Source organism: Lepidochelys kempii, chromosome 8 (genome assembly GCF_965140285.1).
Source record: "Lepidochelys kempii isolate rLepKem1 chromosome 8, rLepKem1.hap1, whole genome shotgun sequence".
NCBI classification, from domain to species: domain Eukaryota; kingdom Metazoa; phylum Chordata; order Testudines; family Cheloniidae; genus Lepidochelys; species Lepidochelys kempii.
Genome location: NC_136387.1, coordinates 48956979 through 48982079, shown reverse-complemented (window position 1 = coordinate 48982079; position 25101 = coordinate 48956979). Strand labels below are relative to the sequence as shown.

Below are 25101 nucleotides of genomic sequence, written 5' to 3'. Positions count from 1 at the left end.
ATATAAAGAAATTTTTGACAAAACATACTTCAGCCAAAGAGGATCTTCTCATGAACAGCTTACCAAACACAAACTGCAGCTATAACTTTATTTTGTTTCTTTTCTGTTTATAGTTTCAAAACTCTTCAAAAATGAGGGTTGTCTCTCTCTCCAATGAGCTAAACAGACACACATTCTAAAAAATGAGTTCTCCTGGAGTGAGACCTGAATAAAAGGTTAGTTCCTGTGGATTCCTCTCTTAACTAACTGTGCTCTTTACAGTCACAGACTTTAGGATACTGTTCTATTTTTGTACATTTCAACATGTATTTCTCTACTTCAGTAAATATAAAGTAACATGCCTGCAATGCGTATTTCTATATGGGGACAAATTCGCCCCATTCTAACTCTGCAGAAGACAATAGAATTTCACCAGGGATTAATTTGACCCTTTATCTTTATTTTCTTAAGGGAACTGAAGAATATGTTTCCTAGAAGATGTTTTTATGGGGTTTCCTGTCTGATGCTATCACAAACTAAGCTACAGCTGCATGGAACTAAGAATTCACTGATGGTAACATCAACCAAGAAAAACATGTGATAAGCAACTTGTCATAGCAACATTTTTACTACTGGTGTAAAAATATATGACTGCATATAGTTAAGACAGAGAGACGCTTTTATTTGTTATCAGTAGAGCTCCGGGTGTGCCATGGAGGTCGCGGAAGTCACGGATTCCATGACTTCCTGTGACCTCTGTGACTTCTGCAGTGGCCAGTGTAGCTGACCCCAAGGCTGCCCAAGCAGACGGCCTTGGGGCCAACTGCTCAGGCGACCCTGGGGACAGCCACACCAGCCACTGCTGGAGCGGCTCCACAGCCAGCCACACCCACTGCTGCTTCAGCGGCCCCAGGCAGCTGGCCCCAGAGACCGCCTGAGCAGTGGTCCTGGGAGTGGCGGGAGCAACTGCGGCTCCCAGCTGGAGCAGCATCTGGCCCCTGGGCTCTCTCTCCCACCAGCAGCTGGTGCCGCAGGCTCCTCCCGCACTAAGATTCAATCATGGGTATTTTTAATAAAAGTCATAGACAGGTCACGGGCCGTGATTTTTTGTTTCTTGCCCATGACCTGTCCATGACTTTTACTAAAAATACCAGTGATTAAATCATAGCCTTAGTTATCAGCGTACTCTGCATAGCATAGAAGGTGAAGACAAATTCCACTGGGAACATTATTTAGGGAGCATTTATACTGGTGTTATAATTGCTCTCAAGTACATGTTTGGACGATGCAGTGGGTCTAGTGGTTAGAACAGGAGACTGAGGTTGGGAGTTCTAGCTTTCATTCCTCATTTTGCCAGTACTTGCTGTATGAACTTGAGCAATTCACTTATCCTCACATTATAGTTGAGAATACTGAGACACAGAGAGGTAAACACCTGTCTCACATGGGGAAAGGGTGTGTGATAATTACATAATGTTAAACTCAATGCTTGACAGAAAATTTCAAAAAATAAATAAAAGATAAACTTTTTAAAATCTGCATTTCTAATAGTTTGTTTAAATTATAAGTATCTAGATCTCAAATTGCCTCTTACATGGCAGTTATTTCTCCCTAAGAGAGTCCTATGATATGCGGATTTGAGAGAATTAGTAGTTTTAAATTGGAGATTATATTTTATAATTTGTATTACAGTGGCACCTAATAGGCCCTAACTTAGATCAAGGTCCCCTTTGGCTAGGCACTGTGCAAACAAAGTAAAGATAGCCCATGCCCCAGAGAGCTTGCAATATAAATAGACAAGACAAACAAATGGTGGGAGAGAAAACAGGCAGAATGGGGAAGTGATTTGCCCAAGGTCACACAAGAGGTAAGTGTGAAAGCTTGGAATAGAACCTGGGTTTCGTGACACCCCAGTTCTGTACTCTTTCTCCTAGACTAGTGGTTCTCAAACTTTTTTTTAACCGCAGACCACTTGAAAACTGCTGAGGGTCTTGGCAGACGACTTAATGATCTTTCCAAATGTTGTTTATACCGTTAGCTAACTATTGTAAAGAACTCTGGATAAAAGTGCTATATAAAATAAAATAATTATTATTATTATAAAAATATAATTATTAACTTTTTTGGTTCTACAAATAAAAGCACACAACTCATATTTTAATATCAGTAGTCTTACCTTTCTAATGCAATGGATGTGCCCTCTCTCCCAAGCTGGGCCTGGGAAGAAGGGAGGTCTCTCCCCTGCCACAGAGCTGAGGCTGGGAAGGAGGGCCGTCTCTCCCCAGCAGCCACAGCTCTGGAGCTGGGGAAAGTCGTCTCTTTCTCTGGCTACCGCAGCCCTGCATATCCCAAATTCCCCTCACCCTTCTTCTCACCCCACTGACCCCTCCCACGTATCCCCTCCTCCCCCGAAGGCCACCACCTCACCATACATGTGCGTCTTCTCCAGGGTCCAGGCATCTAATTAATTGAGCCACCCCTGCACAGCTCCACTAATTAGGTGGGTGGCCCTTCATTCTCTCATGTGCAGCCACCCAGCTGCACAACTTAGAGGGAACTATCTGCAGACCACCTGAATGGAGCTCGCAGACCACAGTTTGAGAACCTCTGTCCTAGACTTTACTGTCTCATGAGTACAATGAGAAATCTGCTATAGAGGATCCTCTTTGAAGAATGTAACTTCTGTTAATAAAATAATAATGGATTGTTAAATTATATTTAGGCTTAGTATCATGTGTACGTGCAGAGCAGCTGCAATTAATCCTTAAAGTTAAGACTGTCATAATCCTTTATAGTCACCATCCAATGATCCTTGTCTTGAGCTAAAGGAAATGGTGTTAATGCAAAGCACGAAGAAATAATTTTACAAGAGAGGAAAACAGAACAGACTGTAATATAAGCACTACTGGGTGAAGGGAAAGAAAAATAAAGGGTGCATACTTCATGCTAGTAGCATATGGAGAAAAGGAAATGTTTCATAATAAATCAGGGAACCATAGTGCAAGTGCTAGCAGTTTGCAACATGAAGAGGCAGCAGCATGTAGCACTTGGCGTATGCATTCAGAATCATTGGCCAATATGCTGTAGTTACTTCAGCAAAAGGCACCAGGAGAACAATTGAGTGTGTTAAGTCAACTACAAGTTACTGCTATGGCCACCTAATATTAAACAAAACTTGGATATTCTCGGTGTTGCAGCCCTTCATTCTTTTGCGCTATGACTTCTTGGGTGGTTTTTTTGTTTATTTTGTGTGTTTTTTGTCTGTTATGACTGCAGGGGAGTTTTCACTGCTGAGTGACACAGGATACACCTTCATGGACCAAGAGTGCTGCAGAACAAGTTAGATCAGGAATTAAAACAGTGCACATCACTAACGTCTCGGCAACCAGACAGGAAGGACCCAGCTTTAGATTTTGTGGGACTTACTAAGAAGGCAGATATGTGGGATCTCTGGAAGATGACAATGCATAACATCCGAGGTGATAGGGTGTGGCTGTTAAATGGGTTGTGTTGCTTCTAATTAAGAGGTGTAGGAGGGTTTTAGCAACTGAGGGTATGGTGTATGACTGTACACTTGAGACAGTCCTAGGGCCAACCTGGAAGGGTGGTCTAAATCAGAATTTAATAACTATACTAATACTTCATACATCTAACACCTTCCATCTCAGAATTACAAAATACATCACACATTTTAATCAATACAAAATATTGATTTTACAGATAGTAAATAAGTGATATATATTCTAGGCCTCACAGTAATTTACACAAAAGCCCCTTTATACTGCCTGAATGGTGAAAAGGGGCTTTAGTGTAAATGAGAAACAAACCCTGTATCTGGAGAGAGATTGATAAGCTAGGAAGAGGAAAAACTAGATTGGAATATTGTAACAAGGGGGACTCACCACTGAAGTATCTCCTTGGGACTGGGTATGGCGTAGTGACTTGCTCCACATCTGGGATCCCCTGCTGATGGCCGCTCTGGTGTTCTGCAATCCACCCCTTCCCATAACTTGGTCCTCCATGCATGCCATGATTTAAGTCCACCCGTTCTGGGGTAACAAAGGCCAACAAACCAATGTCCAATACCTTGTATCAAGTCTTTAGACCCAAACCTGCTCCCTGTGGTCCTTATTCCCTTTTGTCAGAGGTCTCTGTCACTCTTCTTTCCTTCTGCAGCCTCACGCCACCATATCAGTGGCTTGTAGGGGGAACGTAGGCCTTCTCCTTACACCAGGGTTCCAGTCCATGGACCCTATAACCAGAAGCCAAGTTGTTCAAGAGTTGTTTCATCCAACTTTGCTGTTGCACTCCTGGACTTCTTCCTATGCAGTCTCTCTCAAACCTTCTTCCCCACAACCTCTCTAGGTTCACCCTTCTCTCAGGCCTTCCCCTCAAATCCCCTAACACAGTGATTTTCAACCTGTGGTCCATGGATAATCTCTCTCCTAGTCTCCTACCAGACTTCTCTAGTCAGGAGAGGATCCCTGGGCTTATTCTCCTTCTTGGGCTTCCTTTTTGGTCTCTCTCTCTCATTCCATTCACTATGGACTCTCTCCCAGCAGCCCCCTTTCTTTATCTTTGTTTACTTTTAGCACAACAGTGTCATTGTAGGAGTGACAACAGTGTCATTGTAGGTTACAACCACCATTTTCTTCATTCATCTTGAGCCCCTTTTTAAAACGAAAATCCTTTTACTCATTCTAGTATCCTTAAGAAAACACAGCAAGGCTTTTTTTAGCACTATTCCATTTTCCTGACATTCTCATTCGTCCCCTTAGGGGAAAAATCTTTGATTCTAAGCCAATGCATTTTTTTTTTTATAAAGCAACTTTCTTACCATAGAACAATGCCATAGAACATGATCAACAGTTTCTTCGGGTTTGTGCACATTACTCAGCCCATCCTTTTGTCTTTTTAATAAGTTTAACTTTTCATTTAAGGTACAATGACTGGCTAATACTCTAAAATTGACTACTTCACTTTTTCAATCATAACTAAGGAATTCATCATCAGTGATTTTTGAGCTTATATCATAAAACCTTCATCCTTTTGTTTCCTTAGTCTATAGTTCTCACTATTCCTTTGCAAGTTCCTTCATGACCACACTTTGAAATTCTTGTCTGTTAAAGATATACCTCTTTCTGCTTTGACCTTCCTCTGTTTATAGTCCTCTGCGAGCCCCTCCCAAGCTGGGCTTCTCCCTTAGTTAAGCCTGGCTTTCCCTGCAGGTGCAGCCTGGTATGTTAATTGGCCTCTCTGGAACAATAACTCTTTTGACACCCCATCACATATATAAAGATATATACAAATCAACAGTCACCCCAAAGTGCAGAGCATTATTGCTGTCATCCTTTCCTTTTTTTAAATTGCTACAAAATATAAAGTATGCCAGTCACTTTAGAAATGATTTCTCCTTTCTTAAATTATATCATGGTTGTATGGTATTAACATACTTTCAGATGGATGTTGACTACTCTCATTATGATGTCACTGTGTGTAAACATGCTTCACTCCTCTACTTTTATCAGCTTTATTTTCTGAAAAGTGCAGTTACTTAGGCCCTGATTCTGAAAACATTTACAAACATGCTTAAAGTAAAACACATGCATAACTGTTAGCAGGACTGGGGTCTTATTTTGTTGTCTTTGATAACATGATTTGGTTTAGAATATTGACTGTGCTAAATATTTGGGATTTTTCAACACTCAGCCAACTGGAACAGAGGACAGTTGATCCTTGCCTTTCATTCTGATGTAATTCTAGAACATCTTTCAGTTCTAAACCTGTTATCAGCACTGCAGGTCATTTGGAGCATTGAGATGCCTGGCTAAAATTTCTTTTGGAGCTGAAATCTCTCTTAAGTTTTAAAAATCTGTATGCTTGTTTTTATTGAGGCCATTTACAACCAAAACGGAAGCATTTTGTGTTATGGTCAAAAAGTTATGTAGCTAAAATGCTCTAGTTTAGCTCCTGCAAAAACATTATAAAAAACTTCAACATATTCTCCATATGTCAGACATGTTTGTGCAGGATCAGTTTCAAAAGCAGAGACTGAAGAACACTGCTAGTTGGCCCAAATAAATGAAACACTGGAAGTGTAACTGCATCAGGTTTTCTGTTTTCAAAGAAATAAAGAAAATAAAGGAATGGAAAAGTGAGACATCACGTTGTGGGACCAAATATCAAAATTTACTCTGGGTCCTTGAAGACCCTGTACCTCATGGCAGAATCATAAGAGGTTTTGGGGTAATAAATTATCACAAATTAAAAATTACCTTGCAGTGAGATATGGCAACGGCAATAGCCAAAAGCAAATGCTATTTTGAGTTGTGTATGCAAACACATCATGTCACAGGGGAGGGAGTGGATGCTTCATTTGATAATGCTCTGGAACTGGAACTCATTGCACTGAGTTTTGAATACCTCAGTCCCAGAAAGATATGGAAAATTGGAGAAAATATAAAAAAGGCAGTAAAAATGATAGGAGGTTAGAGGATTGATTTGTGATGAAGAGGAGATGAGATATCCTACAAATATCTGAACATTTAAAATCCAGAAGGAAGAGGAATTATTTAGAGCATGGGTTCACAATCTAGGGTGTCCCGAAAAAGGGTAAAGGGATCATAACTACTCTGCCCTTCCTATACTGGTGAATATGAGGTGGGGCTTCAACTACATCTCACCTCAATGGGAAGAGGGTCCTGGGTGGTCCTTGTATAGAAAAGAGGGTTGTTGTATGGAAAAGTTTGAGAACCACTGATTACAGGAGAAATTAAAAAAGAAAATGTAGGTTGCGTAACAGGAAAATCTTACTAACAATAAAATTTATTATGTTGTGCTTAGAATATTTAAAACCAGACTCAACTAAACACTAGAGTGTGCACTATAGGGAACCATCTTGCATTGGCAGGGAGATGGCCTGGATATCCTCATGGGTCTTTTCCATCTCCTACTTCTATAATTCTAAATTAAGACTAATGGGGTGGGGTGTGCTGAAATTCAGGACACATGTCATGATGAGATCTATTACTTAGTGTAATAATATTCCAAGAAATGAGATATGTTGGAAATCTTCTGTTAATTGTTTAAAACTATATAATGTTGGAAACAATCATGCATTAACTGAAAATCTAAAAGATTACTCTTGAGGGCAGGGACTATCTTTTTGTTATGTGAGTCTACAATACTTAGCCCCAAGGCACTACCACAATACAAATAATAAACTACTTGATAAAAGATCATTTAATAATAAATTGATCAAATAAAATTATCTGTGATGTCTGAGTCTGAAATATTTTGATATTTTTTATAAAATTATCTGTGCAAACATTATATTCAGTTGTGTCAAGATGGCACACCAGATTCTGAAATCAGGAACCGTAGTTAACATAGGAAGATCCTACTGTATATAACGTAGAATTCAGAACCCCATTTGTTAAAGCCCGCTGTTGTCTCTGTTTGTTTGTAAGCCCTACTGTTCAAATTTTACCCGTATGTGTCAATTAAATTTTCCAGTTAATGATACTACTGTAACCAACCCTACTGCAGGATGTGTCGGAGTGTGTTGGCTACACCAACCCCTAAGTATGTGATAGCATGCTGAGTGTACCACAGATTTGGAGGCAAGTGCTGTCTGTGCTCCAAATACTTGGCTCTTCAGGCTCTAGTCCTTGGTGGGTTCTCAGAAACAGTTGCACACTTTGTGTGCCAGGGCAGATTCCTCTGCAAGAGTTGCCAAAATAAAAAGTGCAGTTACCCTAGGTACAATTGCTTAAGTCACAACACAAAGATCAAAAGAACAATTCCCAATCCAGCCCATAAGGGCAGTCCAGTACTGGGATATGAAAGTAAGGGCATATCTAGACAACAGTGGCACAGTTATTGTACCACTGTAGTGTAGATGCTTCCTATGTCAATGAAAGGGGTTTTTCCTCAGTGTAGTTAATCCAACTCTCCAAGAGGTGGTAGTTGGTTGGCAGCCACATCTACACCAGGGTTTAGGTCGACCTAACTACAGTGTCCATGGCACAACATTTTTCACAGCCCTGAGTGACATAGCTAGGTTGACCTAATTTTTAAGTGTCTAGCAGACCTGTGAGTCCCAGTGTAACCCTTTCCCAGTATCCTTCTGCCTGCAGACCACAGCCGTGTATGCTCCTACTGCAGATACTAATAGCCCTGTGCCTACAACCATCTGACTTGACCCAACGCTAAGACTACCTGCTCTCCAGTCTTCTCTCTTTGACCAGCTCTCAGGCTGCTGTCTCCAGCCTTCTTCTGTTTACATGAAGCATTATACTTCCACATGAGCCAGGTCACCACTTCTGACCTCAGGTAGCCCTTCTCTTTCCTGTACTCAGGAGGTTCTGGAGTCCTGTGCTGGCTAGATATTGAACTGGGGATGAATACAGTCCCCCGTAATGAGTGAACAGGTTCATTACACATTCATAGTTAATTAAGCTGTACACAACAACAACTTTTTCAGGCCCCCTAACAGCACAGACTACCACAGGGATAACACTTTAGAATCATTCAGCTCAGGGAAACTGAATGTCCCGTGAGGACTGCCCCTTTAAGAGGGAGCAGGGTCCAGTGCCCCTCAACAGATTATCTGTTGCTCAGTTGGGCTTAAGAAAAGGCACTTAGGCCTTATAAAGAATAAAATCACTGTATGTGGGTGTCAGCATATGCATGGGAAATAAGAAAGCACCTACAAGGCCCTGAGTCAGCAGGGGGAAACCACTACTGGGGGAAAGTCCTGTGAAGAAGGCCAAATCCTCTCTTCCCTCGCTGTATCTTTCCCTACTAATTCAGGTCCCTGCAGGGGCATTCTTCCTCCCTGAAGGCAACTGCCAACACTCACCTGTAGCTATCTACCCCTTATAAGGTCCAGGTGTCTTTCCCTAAGTTAGGCAGCAGGTGATCAGTCCAGGTCCATGGGACTCTTCTCTCTCAAAGAGGGCAATCATGCCTAACACGGACCAAAAAAAAAAAAAAATTGTACTGTTAGTAGGATTGGCAAAATTCATTTTTTTAAATAACAGTTTATTTGTAAGCATTTTTTATTTTTATTTAAATGTTCACAGTTGCACAAAATTGTGGGGTTTTTTTTAGAATTGTATCAATTTAAATTTTCATAGTTATGGGAAATAATAGGGGGATCATATAATTATTTAATGACAGTAAACAGTGAGGTTAAAGCTTTATAACCATTAAAAAGCAAATTGTCAACATCTCATGTCAAAATATATAAATTATCCTCAAGAGAAACTCTAAATTCTCAAGCAACATTTTCCTTACTTTACCTATTTGTAGATTCTGAATGTTACTGATAGAAATATTTATCTGTCAGTGTGTGTGAAAATGCTATTTACTAATTAAAGAATCTAATTCTGCCAAGCCTAATTATTAGCACCTGTTGAACTGTATCCATCTGTTGCCTCTTGTCTTATACTTAGATTGTAAGCTGTTTGGGGCAAAGAGCGGCTTTTTGTTTTGTTTATACAGTGCCTAGTGCAATGGGGTCCTGGTCCATGAGTGGTATAATAATAGCTCTGAAGCACCTCTGTAAGAAAGCAATTTGTAGAAGGGGAGGAATAAAGATGTGTTTTAAACCCACTTTTAAAATACACTGTGATTCAATTAACTTTCTGAAAGGACAGAGTGAAATGAAATAGTACAAGGCCCTGATCCTGCAAATGGGTCTGAATACCCTATTGAAGTCAACAGGACTCCATGTGAGCACTGCGGTCTGATCACACAGAGTCAGTTGCAGAACTGAAGTCCAGATTTTTTTAGTATTTATAGCACACAACTGGGCAGTAAGGACTGTTGGTTTGTATTGTCAGTATGTCCTTGAACAAGTCACAACCTCTATGTCTCAGTTTATGCATCTGTAAAACAGAGGTGTGGTTAATAATATTTAGCTCTCACAAAGCAGTTTAAATCTTCTAAACTTTGGACATTTACTATCTAATTAATGCAGTGAGGCGTCGTTAATTTTTGGAAAGTACTTTAAAATCCCCAAATAGCCAGGCTTGCCCTGCAAGGTATTATGTGACAAAGGAATCCTTCGGGGGGACCCTGAAATATCTTACCTTTGTTCTAAATTATTTTAACAGCAGTATAACAAGGTGTGTCAGCGTAGCCCTTCTCCTAAGGAAACCAAGGACTGGCCTCTCCCAGCCTAGGATACTTGGCATCCATAGGCCTAACACCACCAACAGCTGAAGCCGCCACTTACGGAAGGTTCCCTTAGAGTACAAGAGGTGGGAGCTATTAATCTTTCTCCACCCTCTGCCCAAAAGCGTGGGTGACGTTTGGGCAAGGAGGAAGAAAGAAAGCGTTTGGGGGAAGGGCACCGGTTAATCTTCCTCCCGCTTCGGAAATACGTGTGTGTATGTGGGGGGAGAGGGGGTGGTGTTGCTAGAGGAGGAGGGGAGTAGCCAGGCGGTTTCACCTGCGTGTCTCCTTCCCAGAAAGGGCAGGGGCCTGGTTGTCGTCGTGGGAACAGCCAGAGTGGAAGCGAAAGGCTGCAGCAAAGGGGTTTCAGCCTTCAAGGGCTTTGTTTGGCAGTTTGCTCCAGAAGGGGTGGCTGAGTGAGGGGCGAAGCCAAGCAGCCAGGGCGTTGTTCGCAGCATTCGTCCCTAGCCGGGGAGCGGTGTAGCCCCCGCCAGGGACTCCGCTTCTCTCCTCTCCCCTGGCGCTGCGCGGCAGGAAGGGGAGGCGGAAGAAAGGGGAAGAAGCTCCGGGCAGGCCGCGGGAGGGAGGAGCAGTCTCGGGGGGAGGCGGCAGACGCACAAGATGGCCCCTGCTGCAGAGGCAGCAGTAGCAGCCGGCCGTGGGGCGGAGGTGGCGGCGGCCAGGCGGCCTCTGCTGCTGTTGCCGGTGCTGGAGGCGGTGGGCGCTGTGGCCAGCCCCGTCTCCCAGAGCTGAGAGGAGCCGCTGCTGGGAGTCCAGCCGTGCGGTGAGTGCGGGTCCTGGGCTTCGGTGCGGGGAACAATGGGGCGGAGGTGGCTTCTCTCGGGCCTGGCCCAGTGGAGGTCGGGGGCTGGCCCTGCCTTAGTTAAGGCTTTCAGTGACAGGGGGTCATTGCAGGGGGCTCTAGCCTGTGTTCCTGCCTCCATCTCTAGGCCTTAGGCTTCGGCCGGTCTCCATTTCCGAGTTGCTGTGTCTTGGAGGAGACCAAGGAGGCTAGTTCTATGAAACTGGGGGCCGGAAGAAAGAGGTTTCCTTTGCCCTTGGAGGAGGAGTGGAGGTGGTAGTTCCAGGGGCTCTTGGTTTAGGGGAGTTGGGGCTGGCCTCGTGTCACTCTGGGGTGGGGACAGAGGACACTTTTTTTAGTTGCAGGGAGAGTCTGAAGTATGAGAGAGAATACATTCTGCAGCCCCAGTTATAAAGGTATGTAGCTTTTTACAACACAGATGGGAAGCTGGTTTCTGCCCTCAAAGGGTTTAGCTCCCACTGTGGATTTGCAAAGCTGACGTGACACACACATTGGATGCTTTGTTTAAAATATATCCACAAATATCTGTGTGTCTCTCGTCTCCCTCTCTCCCCCCCCCCCCCCTTAGTCAGCCTGCTGCTGTTTTGGGTGCCTATCAAAGTTGTAGGGAACATTCAGAGTAAGTTGGCCAGTGATTTCTGTGAGTGTCTGGAAACTGAGAACCTGGCATTTGTTTGGGAAATGTAAATCTAAAAAGATCCAACTAACTTGACATTGTTTTTCTTTCTGGTATTATGTTAGACACAGAGTTAAAAGATGGGGCACGGATTTCCTGCCAGGAAACAGAGCACCCAGTAGCTACCCTTATATCTTTGGGGGGGAGGGGGAAAAGAAGAATGCCCAGAAATGATGTTTTGTCTTCAGAGGCCATATTGAGTGAGATCTGTGCCATTTTAAGAGTCCACGAGTAGGGAAACTGATATTTCTTCTAGAAACTGGTATTTCATTAAATTCTTTCCACACACGCTGCTTTCTCCTGAACAGTTGTTTTAAAACTTGTTTTGTTTCAGTCAGTTACAGAAAAAAATGCATTGGTGACATTTTATCAGTTAGTAAGGAGCGTCCATTATTTTAATGTAATTTTGATGGCCAAATGGTTAAATTGCAAAAATGAGTTCATGTTAAAACAGCCAGTTCACTTCTATCAGTAGCAATGCTGCTTTTTCACCACTGACTCTTTTAGTGACATATTATCCTTTGATCACTCTGTTGTAAGATGACAACTGGACTATTTCTACATTTATACTATACTACAGTGATGCCTAGTTTCAGTGACATATGGAAGTGTGCTACCTTTTCCACTAAAGTTTTTTTTCCATCTTCAGGGATATATAAATCTTGTTTTAAGCCCTCCTGCCAATTCTTGAGCATATGGGTAACTACTTTTGTGTGGTCTCATTGACTTCATTGAATAAAGTTATGCACATGCTTGAGTGCTGGCAGGACTGGGGTCCACATCTTTATCAGTTAAATTAGCATAGAAATTATCCATCCATAAATGCAGTGTTTCATTTCTACCATTGATGTGAAGCTATAGTTTCCATTAAAGTTAATAAGATCTAGGTGCATCAAAGGGAGATGATCTCCCCCTCCCTGCCTTTCCTGAAATTTTCAGCCTATTATTCCTGCCCTAGAAAAGGCTCCTCCAGAGCAGATGATTAGCAGGTTATTTTGAGGGACCTTTGCACTGATAGTACATGCGTTCTGTTCGTTTGTTTGGACTCCGATTTCCATGCTGTCAGTAAAACATCTTTGATCAGCATTAAAATTCATGGGGATGAGGAGGAAATTGCTTGTTCTTTGTACCAAAACCAACATCATTTAAACCAAAATGTACTAGATTGTTGGTTTGAAGTTGGTCTGGGCTGGTAGTGACTACAAGGTCTGACCGAATGTCTGTCTGTGGTTCATGAAACTAAGGGCAGATCTACATGTAAAATGTTGCATTGATGCAGCTGCGCTGGTGTAGTGTAGTTAATCCACCTCCCAGAGAGAGGATAGCTATGTAGATGAGAGAAGCTCTCTAGTCAACATGTCTACGGGGGGCGGCTAGGTCTGTATAACTCCGTTGCTCAGAGCTGTGCATTTTTCACACTCCTGAGCTATGTAGTTATACTCAGATAGGTCTGTAGTGTACACTTGGCCTGAATGATGGCTTCAGCCCACTTCTCAAAGTGTAAGTGTCTGCATGACACAGACCAGCACCAGTTTTGCTAAGGGCGTGGCTACACTGGAAACTTCAAAGCGCTGTCGTGGGAGTGCTCCCATGGCAGTGTTTTGAAGTGCGAGTGAGGTCACATGTGAGCACTGGGAGAGAGCTCTCCCAGCGTTCGGAGCCTGTTTACGCTAGCGCTTTAAAGCGTTCTGACTTGCTGCACTCCGGAGGTGATTTTTCACACCCCTGAGCCAGCAGGTTAGAGCCCTGTAAAATGTAAGTGTAGCCAAGTCCTAACTGAAAGGTTTAACAGAGTTAAGTGCTGAAGACCTAAATTATTTAAAGATGGCCCTCCAAAGCAGGTTTGAACTAACGTTGATGGGACAGTTTGCAGAAACTTGAAATCCTGTTGCCTATGACCTACCAGCTATCTGGATGGAGATCTTCTATCGCAAATGCTGTCAATCTGGTACTCTTCAGTAGTGGTGAATTCAGAAAATATATATACCCAAGATTTTGAATGAATTGGTTTATTTTCTTGTATGTCTGAATATTTGGAAAGAATCTGAAAAGGGTGGCAAGGATTGAAAATTTCACCGGTCTGAGACTTGCTATATACACAGGCTTGGCAGAATTTGATTTGATTTTTTTTTAGATTTAATGTTTAATATTTTTAATCATTTAATTTTCACGGTTGCAAGACATTAAAGGGGGTTAGTGTTAGAGTAGTGCTGACAGCAGGGCTTCAGGGGGCTCCCTGCATGGCCAATGGGCCTGACACCTGGCTATAGCATTCAGGGGAGGCTGTGCTCCAGACTCCATGAGGAGGAGGGTGAGCTCCCAGTCCTAGAGGAGGCCACCCTCTGAAGAATGACTTTTGCATGGGCATGGCCCCTGTAAATCTGGCTGTGAATGAGCGAGCGGGGAGGTGACAGTGGGGCTGCAGAGTGCTCCCTGCATGGTCACCAGGCTGGTGACACCAGATCCGTGCAGGTGTTAGCTGTGGGGGAAGCTGCACTTACCGACTGTTACAGATATTTTTTGTTGATTTCTCTGTCAGGTAAAACTGTTGTTTCACAATAACTAATGATTTAAATCAAATCCTGCCAATCCGACGTATATGATACTGGACAAGTGCTCCAGAGAAGTACTGCTAGATTAACAGATGTCACTTTGGATGGGCTATCACCAGCAGGAGAGTGAATTTGTGTGGGGGGGTAGAAGGTGAGAAAACCTGGATTTGTGCTGGAAATGGCCCACCTGATGATCACTTTAGATAAGCTATTACCAGTAGGACAGTGGGGTGGGAGGAGGTATTGTTTCATATTCTCTGTGTATATATAAAGTCTGCCGCAGTTTCCACGATATGCATCCGATGAAGTGAGCTGTAGCTCACGAAAGCTTATGCTCAAATAAATTGGTTAGTCTCTAAGGTGCCACAAGTACTCCTTTTCTTTTTGCGAATACAGACTAACACGGCTGTTACTCTGAAACCAGATTGATAGTGTTAAAGTTTATTATCTCATGACTCATCATTGCGAAAAAGGTGTGCTGTATGCCATTCAAAAACAGGAATTAGTTTTTTGTTTGTTAGCTATGCATGTTGTGATTACCATATTTCTTTTTCCATGTGAATTCCAACATGATTTTACTGTCTAATATCTAGAAAACAAATGACTGCAAAATAATGCTTTAAATGCCTTAACTGTAAAATAGGGATAATGATGCTTGCTACTTTTGTAAAGCTGTTTAAAGCACTTTCCATCAGTAGATAGTATAAGACCTGGGTATTTTTATTTATTTATTTATTTATTTATTTATTTACATTCTCCCTGAAAAGCTTAGAAATCCCAGCTTTCAAATGGTATGAAGAATAACACTGAAATTTTAAAAAATGAGTGTCTAAAGTTAGGATCCCAAATATGTGGCCTAACTTTCCAAAACTGATGATCACCCGAGAAGCTCCCATACGTGGTACAACCAAACTTCCTTCTAAATCTTGACCTGTCTCTCACCATCACTGAAATCAATTGCAACATGATTTTAAGTAGCTGCAAAGTAGAAGAGGAACAAATAAGAACATAATCAGTGTGGTTTTTCCCCTAGTCCCCCAGGGCCTGGTATACTGCAGCCTGCTTGAGTTTTTGATGGACTAGTGTTTAGAACCAGAAAATTTTCCCCAGTATTGCCATTGAACCATTGATTACACAAACATGTTCAAATCCTGAGTGGAGATGCATACATCTGGGGGGAAAAAACATTTAATTTTTCATTTTACAAAAAATCTTTTGTGACAGTTAGGTATGTGTAAAATAACTACACCATATACCGAAACTCAGGAAGTGAACCAATGTCAATGAACAGTAACCTTTCTATAAAAATTCTTTTGGTCTTCCACCCTTTCAAACCACTTTCAAGAAAAGCCTGAGAAAATAGATAGGCCTTGCAACCTTCCCCTCTCAATGGAGATAGATGAGGAGGGAAGCAAATTCCATTTGTGGATGGAACTCCATAGAAAACTGTCTCTATATGTACAAAGCAAGTGGTTGTTGGTCTTTTAACAGCTGAGATCAACTGGATACTTGAGCCATTTCTCTTTTTGTGTTTTAACCTAAGATACACAGGATCAGGACCATAAAGTAACTTGTATATCAGAGCCAGTATTTTGGAGATGCGCCTGACAATGAACTCGGAGCTAGTTTTGTCAAGGGAGCACAAACATGTGTTTTATGTGTGAAATGGCAGTAAGTAAGCAGGCAGCTGCGTTCTGCACTTTTTGCAGTATCAGTGTGACCTTTAAGGTTAGTTGTATGGAGGGCACATTGTCTGGAGATAGTTGTGTAACTGTCATGACATTCACAAATAGCTACTGATCATGCGTAATTTTGTTACTGTACAAAAATATTAATAACACGTTCACTTGTAAGATACGTTCTCCTTTTGAGTTGATCCACGTGTAGCTCCTGTTAGCGCCACTGTGGTCATGAGCATGTCTTGAGAAATATGGTAGGGCAAACTATCTCTTGCACACAATCCCATTGTTTTAATTGGTGGCGTGTGTAGTAGAACTTGAAGTGACAGAATACTACAGCAGTTTCAAAGGAATTAATGACTTATGTCCCCTATACTTCTGAAATGACATAACGAGGAGAAGTCTTAATGTCTTTAAAACTGTATGGGCACTAACCTGTTTCAGTGTGGTATTACAAATGCATAGGTGTTCTCTGCTCCCCTCTCCCCCCCCCATACTGGGAAGTCAGTTACAGTGCTTCAGGAAATAATGTCTCTGTTGGAGCACAGCAGTTACTCATATATCAGCTGTGAGAGGTACTTGTTCTGACCTTTGATTAGGTGACGATTCTGGATAATCATTCGTTCATTGCAGTTTCATGCTGTTGTTAGAGTGGCACTGATTGTGTCTTCCTATAGTTGAAATTACAGAACAGCATCCATAAAACCTCCCTCTTGGTAGTTTCTCCTTCAAGCTGAAATTTTCCATGCTTCATATTTGACCAAAAATGATTTTTTTTTAAACATTCAGCTCTTTGAGTGAGAGAAAATGAAGTAGATCAAAAATACAAAATGAGCAATTATTAGAGAAGATAAATGTTTTTTATAAGTTTTGTCTGCCCTCTACTACATTGAAATGGAAAGCAATGTGCTGGAGAGAAAAAACATTCCTCTCTCTCCTAAGTTTACTTCCTTCCACAGAACATATGGTAGGGGTGTGTATGGAAATGGGTGTTGCGGGAGGTGAGTGTGTTGCATATAACTTTTTGAGAGAGAGAGAACCTGTTCTCTATATATTAATACAATTTTCAGCCTTCAGTGGCAGGGATGGCTTGTTGATTGAAACATGTTTGAAATGCTTATTGTCCTGGAGCCATCCATTCAAATTTAGGCAATGTTGATTTCCCTACTACTTACTGATTGGGATTTTCAGAAGCAGTGCAGTTTTGTAGCGTAAACAAGATCTGCTGTGGTTGGAAGTTTCTTTTAAAGTGGTCATCAGTGAAATAGTTAGATGTTGACTTCAAATTACTATAAGTCAATAACATTATGCTTGTTACTGCCACATTGTAGACAAGGCCTGAGAGCCCCAGAGCTGCTTCTGGACTTGTAGATCCCATGCAAGATTTCAGAACTACTGCTAGCCTACCATGATGGCTAGTATACCATCTGTAATTCCTCTTATTTAAACTTTGCTGTATATAAGGCGGGGCCAGGATTCAAATATAGATCTTGCTTTAAATGAACTTTAAAAAACATTTACAATCTTAATAAGTGGAGTTTCAGACAACGTGATGGTGAGGTGATGTCTGAGATTGAAGGGTTAGAGGTTCAGCAAGGTTCAGATGGTGCATATCCATGACTTCCTAAGTGTGAAGTAGCTGAACTTCTAGCAAAAACATGCAAGTTCATTAAAACAGCTACTATATAGGAGCATTGGAGGGTAATAAATTTGTAACCAGGGGTGATCCAGGGAATTAAAAACAGTAAAACTTATTGTGTACCTAGTAAATTTGTTGAAATGATCATTAAAAATAGAACAATAAAACCTCGTGGAAGATCATCATATGATATTATACTATGTAATCTGCATGGTTCTGCAATGGACAGTTGTCTCACTAAACTCTTATAAAGCTTTGAAAGTGTCAGCAAAGTAGTGGATACAGCAGAACTGGTTGTCCTAATTTATTTCGATTTTTGAAAGGGCTTTTGGGGTGTTGTGGAAGCTAAGTTTAGTTAGCATTCAGAGGGAGATTAGATGCTTATATGGACAAGAATATTCCCACTGATGCATTCAGAGTTTTGGAAGGGGTTAAAAAAACCCCTCATGCTTCATGTTTTAAACTAGTCTCTAACTATCAGGGATGAGGATGAGAGCTTCATTTGGATAAATTGTATTTTATCTGCCTACTGTGATTCTTGCACCTTCCTGTTAAGTACCTGGTACTGCCATTGTTGGAGAGGAAACAGGATTAGGTGGACCACAGAGTCTGGTGCAGTATGACAATTCCTATGTTTTCTATATGGAATACAAATTGTGATAGGATAAAATGAAAGCCAGAAAAGGAAAAGCACACTTCTCTTGTCCCCAAAATATTCTCCTCAGTAGTAATGAATTATGCCAACTTTGGAATAGTATCAGAGGGGTAACTGTGTTAGTCTGTACCTACCAAAACAACGAGGAGTCCGGTGGCACCTTAAAACTAACAGATTTATTTGGGCATAAACTTTTGTGAGTTAAAAAAAACACTTGTTCAGTTGCATCTGAAGTGTATTTTTTTTTTACCCACGAAAGCTTATGCCCAAATAAATCTGTTAGTCTTTAACTTTTGGAATAGTTCCTTTGAAGAAAGGGGAGGGTGGAGGAAGAGAGGGAAGACAGAAATTCATTAAATGTTAATAGGAAAGTACAATTCTCTGTTAAACATTCACATGCAAGTATTGTATTTATATTAGCTCTTGTACTCATCTTATACGAGCTCTTACTTTTTCGTGGTGTTTATCTTTACACTTAATAGCATGATGTGAGCAGTCATTTCCACAGCCAGCATAATGTGTGATCAAAGCTATCCTTTTCCTGGGGTTTCGTTTTGTCATTGTACTATTAATGAAGTTCACCTCAGGCCTTCCCTCCATATTTAGCTGCTCTTAGAGATGGTCACAGGACTTTTGCACCTGTCTACTAAATCCTCTCTTCTGCAGATCCAACCTTGAGAGCCATTCCCGTGTAACTTATATCAGTGGTGGAATTTAGTGAACTTCATTGGTACTAGTGAATCTAGCAGCAGAATCAACAATAACTGCAATTGGGCTGGGTTCACAGAACTGTCAGCCTGTTACACATGCTAATACAAAAAGATGGAGAGTTACATGTTCCTGTTGCAAGAACAAGCTGTTCTCCTTCAAGGGGTCCAGCACGAATTTTTTTTTCATCCCTGGCATGTGCAACATTCCATGGTTGTTGTATTTTCCACTCACCCATCAGGTGCTGGCTACGGCCAAAATGTGAGGGACTACTGGTCTGATATAGTGTGGCAAATCCTGCAATATTTGCTTTTAAGATGTGTTGAACAGTAGTTTAATTTGTGAAGTGGTTACCTTGATGTGTGGAGATTCATTGTCCAGGCTACCATTTCCAACAGTGTTGGGGGCATAATTTAGGATGCAGAAAGGGTATTTGGAGTTTAGAAACATCAACAGAGGTACTACATGTACTCACATGAGCTAGTTCTGCAAGACCAGGCAATTCCTGTGGAGCTGGAGACTACTTCTCGTTGGGATTTTGCATGCAGAGTACATTGTCAGGAGAAATTAATTGCAATGGTTTGGAATTTGGGGGTGACTATGAGTCATTTGAACTCTTTCCAGTCACCAGTGGGGTCAAGCAGGACTGTGTGTTGGCCTCAGGTCTCTTCAGTATGATGTTCTTTGCCATGCTTACAGACACCTTATGTGACTGTCACACTAAGATAGATCATCAGATATCAGACTGATGGCAAGCTCTTCAATTTGAGGAGACTACAGGTGATGACAAAGGTACAGGAAGTGACTGTTTATGATCTTGGGTTTCCTGCCTGATGACTGTTTCCTGAATACCAAATGTGAGTCTGACATGCAGCAGAGTATGAGCTATTGTTCTTCTGTTTGTGACAACTTTGGTCTCTCAACATCAAGAAGACAGAAGTGATGTACCAGTCTGCACCAGGAAAGTCTGACGTACAACCTACTATCACAGTGAATAGCCAAATCCTTCAGGCAGTGGACAGGTTCACCTACCTTGGAAATACACTGTCACATTTGCATGGGTGATGAAACCAATGCCAGAATTGCAAAAGCGAGTGTGGCCTTTGGCAGGTTATGTACAGATGTGTGGGAGCATAGAAGCATTAGTCAAAAAAACTGAAGGACTACCAAGCCATAATGTTGCTACCTCTGATGTCTACATGTGAAACCTGGACGGTGTACAGATGCCATGCTATGAAACTGAATCACTTCCCCATGCGCTGTCTAAGGAAACTGATCAGGATAAGATGGCAAGAAAAGGTTCCAGATACTTAGGTTCTCATACGACCAGGCATTCCAAGCATCCATATTCTGATCTCACATATGAGATGGGCCGGCCATGTCAACAGAAGGTCAGATAATCGATTGCCAAAGAAGATCTTTTACAGCAAGCTGAAGGAAGGAAAGCACTCTGAGGGGCTGAAAGAAATGTTTCAAGGACTCCCTCAAGTTACCCCTGGGGTGTTCCAACATTGACTTTTGGGAAGATCTCACACATGATTGTTCTACCTGGTGAAGTCTCTCATCCATACTGGAGCTACAGGCTATGAGCAGATGAGAATTGCTGAGGCAGAACAGAAGTGCCAGCAGCATAAGGACATGTCTACACTTCCACTTACGTTGGTAAAATTTATGTTGCCCTTGGGGGGTGGGGTGAAACCCTTTCCCCCGAGCAGGGCCGGATTAACACAGGGGCTTTAGGGGCTGTGGCCCTGGGCTGAGGAGGGCACTGGCACAGCAGGGCTCAGGCAGGCTGCCTGCATGCCATGGCCCCATGCCGCTCCCGGAAGCGGCCGGCTGCTCGCACGTCTCTGCGGCACCTGGCGAGGCTGAATACCTTGCTCTGTATTTCTTGGTTTTCACAAGTTGGAGTTTTGCTGAAATCAGTGTTCTGGAAAGGCACCAGCTGTCACTGGGCTACCATAAATCTGTATATAAATCAGAGCAGTGCTTCTCAAGCTATCTGATGTGGGGGACCAGCAATTTTTTTTTCCAACGTGTGTGCAGACCGGCAGCTGATGGCTCGTGGACCTGCACCGGTCCACAGACCACCACTTTGAGTAGCACTGATTTAGAGGATGCATGGAGGGACAAACAGAAAGTAGATGTGCACCAATATAAATCAAGAATCAGTAAATTAAAGGGTCTTATGGCAGCTGAAACTTTAACTTGATCCCAGTGTTTTCCAGTACCTCAAAATATCGAGAAGAATATGTTCCTTGCTCATTTAGATTCATTATACTTTTTCTGTGATATTGACTGAATAATAATTTGAACAAGAGTAGCATTGTGCCTTTTCCCCTTCCCCAACAATAACAAGTAATACAGGGTATATATAAAGGAAAGAGTTAAAGAATTTTCCAACTTACTAAAGGCTGAATTCTGGATACCCTTATAAAACTTAAGTAGAAGTGCTTGCTCAGGAGAAAATGTGGATGTTGAGGAATAGGAAATGGAATCCTCTTTCCATTGCCTTACCTGGGGGTAAAGTGTAGAGTAGTTGGTGAAGAGATGCATTTAAAGCTGGTTTATTTTGTTGTAAAACTTACTTCTCTGATTTGCAAAGTGTTGCGTCTTGTTAAGGGATTGCATGTGGTGTTGATTTTTAAGCAGCTGTTCTCTATGCTGTTTATAGCAAGAAGGAATGTCTCCTTTCTAAAAACGAGGGATAGTTTCAGGACTCGACAAAATTATATAATGCAAATACTATTGCTTTGGGAAATCAGTATTTAGAAACCCCTGAATTCTTGTTTCTTAAATAGGCACACAATCAATATTTCCACATGCAGCCTGGAGAACAGCAGTTGGTCTTTGTAGAAGAGTAGGCCTCTTAATCAGGCATTCGAAGTGATAAATTTTATGAGGTTGAATGCATCACTGCATAAGTGTTAATGGGGCCCCTCTACTTTGAATGGTCTCTTAAAATATGTGCAAACTACTTGTACTAAACTATCTGCTCTGCCTTGCCTTGTTCAGAATACCTTTCCCAAACCTGAAGAAGAGCACCGAGTGGCTCAAAAGCTTGTCTCTCACCAGCAGCAGAAGTTGGTCCAATAAAAGATATTACCTCACCCACCTTATGTCCCTACATTTTTTGGGTGCAATTTTGTGTGTTTAACCTAAATTGGTTGTTTTTCTAGAATAACTTTAGAGTCTGTTTTGCAAGTCAATACTTGTGATTGTTTTTAGACTTTTGTATGGAAAGTGCAGATGTTTACAGAGTGTTAAGTTGTTTCAAGCTGACAAATTGTCTTGTAACGGTTAACAAAATTGTGGTTTTAGTTGGGTTATTCCATGTTGTACACATGAAATTTGTGGTATATTTACAAATACTGGCCTGTTAGAATGTCAATTCCTTTGATCTGTCTAGTGAAGTTTACTAACCAGTATCTAATTTATTTGAGCATAAGCTTTCCTGAGCTACAGCTCACTTCATCGGATGGGGCATCGGATGAAGTGAGCTGTAGCTCACGAAAGCTCATGCTCAAATAAATTGGTTAGTCTCTAAGGTGCCACAAGTACTCCTTTTCTTTTTGCGAATACAGACTAACACAGCTGTTACTCTGGAACTAGTATCTGGTACTGGCCACTTCTGGAAATTTTAAGCATAAAACTCCCACAATTTGAGTAATCCTCTAGCATAGGAAGAGTTTCTTTGACACTAGAAGTTGGCTACCTTTTTATATACTTATGGTTTTTATTCTAAATTTGTCAGCATCAGAAATTGATGAGTGGGTCTCACACAAGTTTTCCTTAGTTTAGATGATTAAACTCTGACCATCTCTCCTGCCTTTTTCCAATGCCTGAATTGACACTTCTGTAGATAGTGCTTTTTGTTTGTCTGACAACAGGCACTAGTTCTAATGGGATAACTTTTCTAACTCCATTGATCACTACCTCTATTGCAGTGTTTCAGAGGAGCAGCCGTGTTAGTCTATATCCGCAAAAAGAAAAGGAGTACTTGTGGCACCTTAGAGACTAACCAATTTATTTTGAGCATAAGCTTTATTTGAGCATAAGCTCTCTAGGGGCACAGAGGATTGTCCAGGGGAGCGCAGTGGGCCGGGGCCAGCACCCTGGGAGGTGGGGAGGGAGAGTCACCCAGCCCCACTCCTTCACCAGTTCCGCTCTGGCCCCAGTCCCAGCTGCCCAGATATTAAGAGGCTACCTGGGGTAACTGCCTCTACCACTAGGGGTTGGGAAGAGCTGCTGCTGCTGGAACCTGGAGGAGCACTCGGGGACAGTACTGGTGGCTCCCCTCACCTGCCCCAAGTGCGGCAGCTCCTGCCCCACTCAGCACCCTGCCCTGGCTCCTGGGGGCCACGGATTGGGTAAAGGGGGGAGCAATTTGAAAAAGTTTGGGGACCACTACTCTATTGCTCTGTTCCTGCTCCTCTTTCTTATCTCTTCTTTCTCCTGCTGTTGACCAGTCTCTTCCTACCTGATGCTCCCTCTGCTACTTTTCTGCTAAGTTTAGCCAGTAATAGATTCTAATATCTAATGCAGGCAACAGAGATGGCATGTTGCCTATTAATCGCATCACACTGGCAGTTTAAAATTACTTCAGATTGGTCTTCCACAATGTATTTCAGCTCTATTATTAGAAAAAAGCAATGTGGTCTGATGAGCAACTGTGGGACACTGTACTCTGGCTGTTGTGGCCTCTAGATTGTCTTGGCTTCCTCTCTGGAGAGGGCGAGAAGTTAGCAAGTATTGTTCATGGCATACTCCCTGGTTGCTGCTTTGGCCGTAGCTGTTAATCTGAAAGGTGAAAGACAAAATTAGACTAGGTTGAACTGGTTTCACCAAATGGATTGGAGGGTTAAACCAGAGACCGCTAGTCTGGCTGTGCTTCCTGTGTAGGGGCGATAGATGGCACACATATTCCAATTCTGGCACCAGACCACCTAGCCACAGAGTACATTGATTGCAAGGGGTATTTCTCAGTGGTTCTCCAGGTGCTTGTGCATCACTGCGGGCATTTCACAGATATTAACACAGGATGGTCTGGAAAGGTGTATGGCACACGCATCTTTCGGAACACTAGCCTGTTCAGGAAGTTGCAAGCAGGGACTTCTTTCCCAGACCAGATCACCATAGGGGAAGTCAAAATGGCCATTCTGATCCTGGGAGACCCTGCCTACCCCTTAATGCCATGGCTTATGAAGTCATACACTGGGCAACTTGACAGCAGCAAGGAGCAGTTCAACAACAGGCTGAGCAAGTGCAGAATGACTGTGGAGTGTCCTTTTGGCTGTTTAAAAGCCTACTGGCATGGTCTTGATGAGAAGCTGGACCTGGCCGATGACAATATTCCTATACTTTATTGCTCAATAGTTCTCAAACTTTTGTACTGGTGACCCCTTCCATATAGCAAGCCTGAGTGCGACCCCTCCCTTATAAATTAAAACACTTTCTTATACATTTAACACCATTATAAATGCTGGCTGCAAAGCGGGCTTTGGGGTGGAGGCTGACAGCTCACAACCCCCTCCCCCCCGTAAAACTTCGTGACCCCCTTAGGGGTCACGACCCCCAGTTTGAGAACCCTTGTTATAGCCTCATACTGTATGCTCCATAATATTTGTGAAGGGAAGGGTGAAAGCTTCACTCAGGGTTGGACGGAAGAGGCTTAGCACCTGGAGGCTGAGTTTGAACAGCCAGAGACTAGGGCTATTAGAGGGGCACAGCTCAGGGCCATAAGGATCAGGGATGCCTTGAGGCAGCAATTTGAAGCTGAAAGCCACTAATATTTGTTGCTATGCTCGGGATTGTAGTGCTTGTAATGCTAGGAGGTGATTGGTGCACACGATGCAATAAGGGGGTTAACATATTTCTATGTTGCTTTGTAGTGCTCTTTTTTGCTTTCAATTAACAGAACAAAGATTGCTTTCAAACCAACTAAATTCTTTTATTAAAAGATAAGAACTGGAGGGGAGAGTCAAACCAACAACAACAACAAAAAACAGCAGGGAGGGGGATAGGAGAAGGGAAGGTCCCAGGAAGGCTAAATATTTGTGTATGTCCAGAGATCATATACAAACTTCTCCTTTGGAGTACAGTGCAGTGGGTACTGTACTTGAGCAGGGGCAAACTGCAGAGGGATGGGTGTTGAGTGCAGTGGGTAGTGGGAGTCCACAATGCAGGACCATGAGGGGGGAGGAGTGCA

At 42.3% G+C, this 25101-nt stretch overlaps 1 protein-coding gene and 1 long non-coding RNA gene across 13 annotated transcripts in view; one reads left to right on the top strand and one right to left on the bottom strand.

Annotated features, from left to right (window-relative positions):
- The window catches only part of LOC140915881 (uncharacterized), a 44360-nt gene extending 33627 nt beyond the window's left edge, over nucleotides 1-10733 (bottom strand). For 4 of the 5 annotated variants that reach the window (XR_012160300.2, XR_012160299.2, XR_012160302.2 and 1 more), the window contains exons 1-3: nucleotides 10439-10733; nucleotides 8843-8950; nucleotides 3882-4231 (exon numbers count right to left, since the gene is read on the bottom strand). This is a non-coding gene — a long non-coding RNA (uncharacterized LOC140915881). Of the gene's footprint in view, nucleotides 1-3881; nucleotides 4232-8842; nucleotides 8951-10076; nucleotides 10343-10438 lie in introns of those variants that run through there. The other variant, XR_013636169.1, reaches the window with a different exon arrangement.
- The window catches only part of RC3H1 (ring finger and CCCH-type domains 1), a 99265-nt gene continuing 84565 nt past the window's right edge, over nucleotides 10402-25101 (top strand). For 4 of the 8 annotated variants that reach the window (XM_073356422.2, XM_073356427.2, XM_073356421.1 and 1 more), the window contains exon 1: nucleotides 10402-10945. The gene's annotated coding sequence lies outside the window, so the exon portion shown is untranslated. The remainder of the gene's footprint in view (nucleotides 10946-25101) is intronic. The other 4 variants (XM_073356424.1, XM_073356425.1, XM_073356428.1 and 1 more) reach the window with 2 other exon arrangements.